The following is an 8,584-nucleotide window of genomic DNA, read 5'->3' as shown; positions in this document are numbered from 1 at the left end:
TTCTTTCTAAAGATATTCTCTCAGTTGGTGTTTTGATGATGGTGGTGATGGAGAGCGCTGTCTAACATGTCAGTCCAAGTCTTTCATAGGTGTTCAACTGGGTTGAGATGTTGTGGCTGTGAAGGCAGTAACATATGACTTATGTAATGTTCATACTCATCATACCATCTAGTGACCCTTCATACCTTGTGAATGGGGGTGTTGTAATCCTTAATGAGACCACTCCCATTTAGGATAGAAATGTTTCATCATAGGATACAGGTGATAACTTTGTATTGGATTGCAGGGACCATTCCCTCTAATGGATTCTGTAATTTGGTGTTCTAGTCAAATGCCATGTTTTGCTGATTTTCTTAGTGAAAATTTAAACAAAGAAAAAAAACAACAAAAAAGTGTCCTGTACAAAAGTTATGGCAAATTTAGTTTTTTTATCTTTTTCTTTTGTTAAACTCAACAAATAAGTAAAAATTGTGCACTAAAAGAAAGTGTCGTATCTAAGTTTGTTCTCTGTAGAGGGTGTGTTAACTCATTTTCACTCAGAAAATCAATGGGACATGTAATTAGAATGGAGGTGTTCAAAGTTTTGACTGTATATATCTTTCAGTAATTTAAAAATGAAGAATGTCTTCTTCTTTCTCTCCCTCTCTGTTAAGTTGGATTCCTAGTTTGCTTAGAATCTGTGAATGTGACCCCCCCCCCAAGAGCTCGAAAGTGGAATACGTCTTGCCAGAAGTGGTGGGAAGCAGCTGGATGTGAATGGAAACAATGAGGGAGGAATTAGAAGGAGTGAATGGGTTTGGGTGGCTCACTTAAGTGGCACTGCTCTATAGTGTTTGTGTCAAAACTATTTTTGGTTGCAAGGAAATTGTTTGGAAGTAGTCAGTTCCTATATAAAGTCACCATCTGCATTGTAAAGGCACTGACTACTGCAGCGCTATAGTTACCACACTGATATGCTGTGGTTTTCATATTCTCAGTCTCTTAAGTAATGTCTTTAGACCACATACCACGGCATATTGGAACTTAAGACCATTTCTGTTAGTGAATCATCTTCTGATCTTGAGCAACAAGCAGAATTTACAACTTGTAATTGAAGAGAATTATGGTGGTATTATTTGAAACATGCATTAAAAATAAACATAAAATGTACAAAAACAGTGTTCTCACACAAAAGGTTCACAAAAGGTTCACAAATTCCATCTCGGCCTATTTATTTACTTTGATGAGCTAAATTAAGACAGGATTCCAGGCATGCTTTAAATGGGTCAAATGATGACACATCTGCTCGTCGTCGGAAATTATAGTCCAGTGCCAAAAAAAAAAAAGAACCAAAAATGTTTCATGTTTTAAATCTAGCTATACTTAACAATGATTTGACCTTTAACCTCTTTGTAAGTGTTGTAAATTCTCTGAAGTGGGTAAATTCCCCTGGCCAAAAAAAACAATGACAGGGGGAGAGAGAGAGAAAGAAAGAGCAAGAGAGTGAGAGAGAGAGAGAGAGAGAGAGAGAGAGAGAGAGAGAGAGAGAGAGGGGGAGGGAGGGAGAGAGAATGATGATGATGAAGTATCTAGAGGTCGTGCCGAGGTAAAAGGTTGCCTTTCGCTGCAGTCGACGTCCTGTGTGTTGAGATTGTGTGGATTTCCCAGCATGTCCTGTTTTTCTGCAGGATGGAACACTTACCTTAGTACCAGCAACAGGAAACATGCTAACAGGAGACACTCCTCACCTGACTAATACTGATGAAAGGCCCAAAATCAAAATATCTTCTTGTTCAATGTTCTTATATGCTCTTTGTTACACTATAAATGGACAGCAGAACACCAGGTTTGTCTGAGCCTCAATAGAGATATCTGCATTGTGTAAGCCTAAATGAGTGCAGAAACGCAAACGCAGAAAGAGACAGACAGATAGATTTTTTAATATATAACATTTATAACGCTCTAATAAACTGAAACCATAAATATTAGCATATTAATGTGAGGTACATTTTAGCCACCATTTATTTTTGCTGTATTGTATTGAGGAAATTCAATACACTGTTCATCTATCTATACACTAATAGATAGATGAACAGATAGATAGACAGACAGATGCAAGCATGCAATATATTAGGAAAACTACAACAAAAAATTAAGTTTAAGACTTAGAATAGACTAAAACAGCATGGGTGAGTATTTACACATTATATAACTTGACAAAGTTTAAAAATAAACATAAATCTGGCAGCTACAGTTCTGGCCACCATTATTGCCACTGAATGATGGCCAATGAATGATGGCTTTAATGCTTAAAAAAGCCACTTTACTTTCCCTGATCCCTTTTCATGAAGGTGAAGACAGGAGAGCTGACTGAGAGCTTCAGAAGTGCTATTATTTCCAAACACAAGAATGGTAACGGGTACATGGCCATCTCCAAAGTCCTTGACATTCCTGTTTCAACAATGCGTAATGTAATTAAGAAGTTTATTGTCAAGAACCTCTTAGGATGTGGATCAAAGAGGAAAATCAGTGAGAAAAGCCTTCGAAGGTTGGTGAGAACTGTAAAAAAAAACACCATGTGTAACATCCAAAGAGCTAAAGGCAGACCTCAACCCAGAGTGATGGTTTCAACCCATAAAATACGCCACACACTAAACCAAGAAGGACTTCAAGGGTGTAGGACTGCATTGCTGAAAGAAAGACATAAGAAGGCACGACTGATCTTTGCCAAAACGTACCTGGACAAACCACAATCTTTTTGGGCAAATGTTTTATGAACAGACAAAACAAAAAAAGAGCTCTTTGACGATGAAAACCAGCAATTTGTTTATAGGAGACAAAATGAAGATTATAAGTAAAAGAACACCCTACCTACAGTCGAACACGGTGGTGGATGCATAATGTTGTGGGGCTGCTTTGCTGCCTCAGGTACTGGAGGCCACATTGAAAGCCACATTGAAAGCCACATTGACTGAATTAAAGGAATAATGGAATCGGAAATTTACCAATATACATTTCAGAGCAAAATGTATAAGTAATCTATGTTTGGGTCGGACACCAGGCACACATCAAAATGCACAACAGAATGGTTGCAAAAGAAAGAAATGGACTATGTTAAACTGGCCAGCAATGAGTTCTGATCTCAACCTCATTAAAAAAATCTTTGGAGACAGCCGAAATCTGCCATAGGGAAGAGACACCCTGCCAACATCCAAGAGCTTGAAAAGTTTCCAATACAGAAGTGGGAAAAACTACCAGCAGACCGGTGCAAGAAGCTTGTATACAGCAACCAAAATGTTTGGAAGCTGTCATTGCTGCTAAAGAGTGTGCAACAAAATATTAGGAAACGGTGCCATTAATACTGTCCATGTTGTATTTTTTCTTTTCTTTAAAATCTTTTCCCACGAGTTGAAAAGACATGTTATTTTGTTTAAAAACTTTAGACATTCATTAAAATAATCTAATGATACAAAGTTGGTATATTTAAATTTATTTATGAAGATATTGTAAATTTAATATAAAAAAGAAAAGGGCACCGATAATGGTGGCCAGAACTGTATAAGATATACCTACTAGTTTTACAGATGCAGATTAAACTAGTTCAAGGCTTAAAAGGAATTTCACTGGAGCATCACGATTGATCTGCCTTAATGAAGTATATCATATATTCTGAGACGAAAGGAGGCAATTCTAGCACAGCAAATCCTCAAACGTGTTCAGCATCACTAAAACTCTCTTGAAACAGCTGTAAGAGTCAAAAAGATTGCACTGGTTTATGTCTAGAAGTGGAAAAGTACTCCTAGCATTGGAGCACTATTGCACCATCCCGAAAGATCAGAGCTGGTGTTTAGGCCGCCTTGATAAATATAGACGTGCATTACAGTGCCACCTGTTAACAGTCCGTCAAAATGTCAGGGGGCCGTTGATGGTGCAGAAGTACAAAGTAAAATGGTAACAAGGTCACCCGAATCTGCAGTGTAACAAGCTATTCAACATTATGTATACACATTTCGTAACATGAATAGCTGTTTATGTGTAGTGTAGCCTGTAACCAAGCTGGGAAAACTACTCCAGTGCATGAAGACAGTGGAGAGATGCTTCTTCCGGTCAAGGACTTTCCCTTGAGACCCACATTCGAACACAACAGGATCATGAGACCAGTAAGGTCTCAGCTATCAAATACCTGGAACTGAGCCCACCATCCACAACGTGCACTTCAAGCCAGGCAGGCCAGAGACAGAGATCACAGTAATACTTTTAAGTGAGGAGCTGAGAGAAAGAGTTCAAATGATTCACTTTATTTACATCTTGAAGTCTCATTCAACCTCCTACTGAGGGTTTACAAAGACACTTTCTCTTTCTAACAGAAGTCCACTATGGGTGTTATGAGCAAACAAAAAAGTTTCATACAGTTTTTAATGCAAAAGTTTAGACAAATAACATTTTGCACAATTTTTTTAACGAAACAAAGTAAACACAATCTCTGCAGCACAATATTTAAAACAATTCTCTGCAAATGTTAATGCACAGTTTCTTTATATTTCATCAATTGAAAAAATAAATAAACTGTGGCTTGTGCAAACGTTTGGACACCTTACTTACACTCCCAGAGCTTGCAAACACTTGTTGTAACCAGCTACGAGTTTTTTATTCATGTTTTTCGGAATTTTCTCTGACTCTTCCTTTCAGAGCGCTTCTAGTTTTTTAATATTCTTGGGCCGTCTTGCATGTACTGCTTGTTTTAGATCTACTGACATTCCAAAGAGCTTCATTTTACATTTCTTGACAGTTCATGGTGGATTTTTAGATGTGTTTTGGATCATTGTCCTGTTGTAGAAGCCGGCCAGCCTTTTCAGCGTCTGTTTTTTTTTAGAATATAGAATATGTCACCACTCCAGAATTTGCTGATATTTAGTGAAATCCATTTTGCCATCTACCCTTGCGATGTTTTCTGTGCCACTGGCAGCCACACAACACCAAAGCATAACAAATCTACCCCCATACTTAACAAGTTCCAAGGTGTTCTTTTCATCAAATGCCTGTGGTGATTGTAGCCATGTAGTTCCATTTTACTTCATCTGTCCACAGCATTTGTTTCCAAAATGCCTCAGGCTTATTTAGACGATGTTTTACATACTTCAGACACTGACCTTTGTGATGAGGTTACAGGTAAGGTTTCCAGCTGATACCCCTCCCATGTATCAGCTAAGCCTTCCCGCAGGTCCTTTGTTGTAATATGGATGTTTAGCTTTGCCTTTCTTATCAGCATACTATTTTATTTTAGAGTTTTCTTAGTCTTACTTTGAGTTCCCCAGTTCCGCTTTACTGCCATTTTTTACTGACATTTTCGTCAGTGGAAATCACGAGTTGGAAGCTTTAATATCTTTTTATAGCCTTCCCCTGCTATTAGCTTCATTTTCAGATCCTCAGCCAGCTGCTTTGATAGAGGCCATGATTAATGAGTGTTAACACAAGGTTTGAAGAGCAAGTGTATTTACACTCATCAGCTGACAACCTAATGACATTTCTTAACCAGTCCTAACAAGTCAGCTTAAGTCTAAAGAGTTAATTAAGGTTTAGTATTACAACTGGAAGAGTGTCCAAACTTTTGAAGATGCCAAAATTAGAAGTTGTAGTAGTGTTTTCTTCTTTTCAATTTAAAAAATCAACAAACTGCCACTGATGCCCAAACTTTAGCATGCAACTACATCTCTGAAATGGTATCTTCATGAGAGAAAAAAAAACCAAAACATTCTTAACGTTTAATGCTAACTCTCAGAAAAAAGGTGCTATTCTGTATTTTTTTGGGTGCCATTGCTGTTGCTGTGATGGTAGTTTTTTGATCCTGCTGACTCCAGGCTTGTAAAGTTATTCTTCTCTTTTTAAAAAGTTACAGAAATTTAAGTTAAGCAGCATTAATACCTAAGAAATATGCAAGATGAACATAGTGTACATTTAAAACTCATTTAAGGTACATTTTTAGGATCATTACAAACAATGTAAAGATGCTATTGAGGGTACATTTATGTTGTTTTCAACCTTGGGGATAAAGATATTCCCCTTTTTGTGACAGTTTCTTAATGTAATGAGATTTTAGTATTTACATAAGTAATTTTGGACCATTTATATTAGTCCATTTAACATGAAATGTTCACAGATGGTTCAGGTGGTGTATTCAAATTATTTCAAGTACAAGGAAATATGAAGGAAAAAAAAGAACAATTTAAAGAACTTCAACACTAGTATAAAGGCACAGTATAGTTTTCTGTCACTCACTACCATCTGTATTTAAGACTTATTTTCTTTTATTTTGGTAAATAAGTGAGTCTCTCAGTTAACATTATTGCGATGTTTATAAATGATTTTAATCTGACTGTTTTAATTGCATTGTCCCTGTTTACTCTTATGAGGCTTTGATTGTTTTATGCTTCATATCTTTTGAGAGCACCATAGCAAACTCCTTTATATTAGACTTTAATTGAAAAAAAAATACACTTGAGAGAACGCTTATTTGCAAAAAAACATAAATAAATAATACATATTTCCTCTTTCTGAGAAGATAAATAGCACACATGTTGAATACACATGTCGACCTTGAATGAGCAGTCAAGTTAACCCTTACATGATGTACATGAGTATTGTACAGTTATGAGATTTAGCAGGTGTCCACTGGTTAAACACAATGAGCATGCAGGAGAGAATGGCCTAAATGGCAGAATGTCATGATAGCAGTGTGTGAATCTCATCTGTGCGTCAGGCGGACAGGAGTGTTTATGTGAGAGCGGGTGAGCAGAGGCAGAGCCGTCAGTGCTGGGCACAGAGTCTGAGTCACTGCGTCCCCTCTACACACACACACATACGCACTTGTGTGCTTGTTCCCACACACACATTCTGCCCCACTATGCATTGTGTCACTCAGCGGCTGGATGACGAGACTAAACATGGTTTGAAAAGTCCAGCTACAATGCGAAGCTTACAATGTGAGGATGTGAGACACACTCAGCACATTGTAGAGCTAAAAATGGCCATTTTGTCGATTATATCTGTTATCTAAATTACCTTAAATATTGTCTTTACACAACATTTTATGGGAAAACATTTTAAAGACTAATGTTTCATTATATACAGTGTCTTTAAGGACATCTTTAAAACAATCAATTTTTTTTGTTAAAAGGAAATTTCACTGATTTTTCATAATGTGAAGTGAAGAAAGATATTCAAAGCAGTTTGATGTGAACTGCTCCATTCTAGAGAAAGTTACCAGGTCAGAACTGTTCACAGTGGTGGTGATAGGGAGCCTCTAAAAGCTCCCTCACACAATATTCGGAAAACAAAATGGTTATGAATATGCTGCTTGATGCCTGAGACATTGTTCTCAGATAAAGTTTTGACTTAAAACATAATCATGGTGTACAGATCAATGCAAGGCATTGTAAGGCAAAACAGCCCCCAACGAAACTTCATTTTTCACATTTGCCACTATTTTATCATTGCCAACATATATACAAAATAAATATATACATATACATATAAAAACCTTAGAAGACACATGTAGGTTCACTGGTGGTTTTGTATGGTAAAAAAATGACTATATTTGTGTTATAAACCTCACCTGGTTCCTTTCACCACCACTATAAAGAAAACCCAAGTCTGTTAGTTTTTCTAAAATCCATTTTGCATCAAACCACTCTGAATGACTGTTCTGAATGAGACTGTTTATGCAGAACTTTAGAAAAATTGGTGGAATTCTCCTTTAACATAAAAGTTGCAAGAAGGCTGCCATCTAAAGGCTGAGGACTTAAAACTCAGAAAGGTGTTAACAGCACCAGAGCTGAGAAGATGACCACTTTTATGTTACATCTGGGCTTCAAATGGACATTTGCATGTTTGTCTAGATGTTCCCAGAGTTTCTGTCCATTAAAATAAGAGCAGATCAATCTAATACACTGGGAAACAAACAAAATTGCTGTACTGCAGTTTTCAGTAAACTAACCACAACTGAACTACGTTCTGAGTAGGGCTATCATGAATAATTTGAATACTTGAGTATTTGTTCATGGCGTTGGTATATGCAGTTCCTCTATTTAGTATTCAGAAGCTTCATCTTTTTTAAGCCACCAAAATTGAAGCCTAAAATAACTTTCATCAGCAAAGGCCTTTTAATGGAACAGTTATTGTCAATATATGGAAAATGTTCAAACCAAATAAATTAGTAGTAGCATTACTGAGTCAGAAGGAAAAAGTTGCAAAAATATTTTGTCACCCTATAAAGCATGAAATAGTAGTTTAAAAAACACAGGTGACGGGTGGATTTCTTAGTTTTTTGGGCCACGTTGCATGTCTTTACGTATCAACATCACACACACAAGCTCAGAAAAAAGGTCTGGCTCGATGTTTAGATATCCAGTACAACATCAATAATATACTGATGAAGATACGATGACAATAGTAGATAATTCACTTATATTCTCAGAAAGGTCCTTCATCAAGACTGAACTGTCTTTGAATACTCTTTCTACAGGCCAACATCAGATTCATCCACTCGGGGAAGGGGTGCTAAGGGGACCTACGAAATGTTCTTCCGCATGTTGTGTGTGATTACACA

This window comes from Colossoma macropomum, unplaced genomic scaffold (assembly GCF_904425465.1).
Source record: "Colossoma macropomum unplaced genomic scaffold, Colossoma_macropomum, whole genome shotgun sequence".
NCBI classification, from domain to species: Eukaryota; Metazoa; Chordata; class Actinopteri; order Characiformes; family Serrasalmidae; genus Colossoma; species Colossoma macropomum.
The sequence above is the reverse complement of the archived record's forward strand: the minus strand, read 5'-3'. Positions refer to the sequence as shown.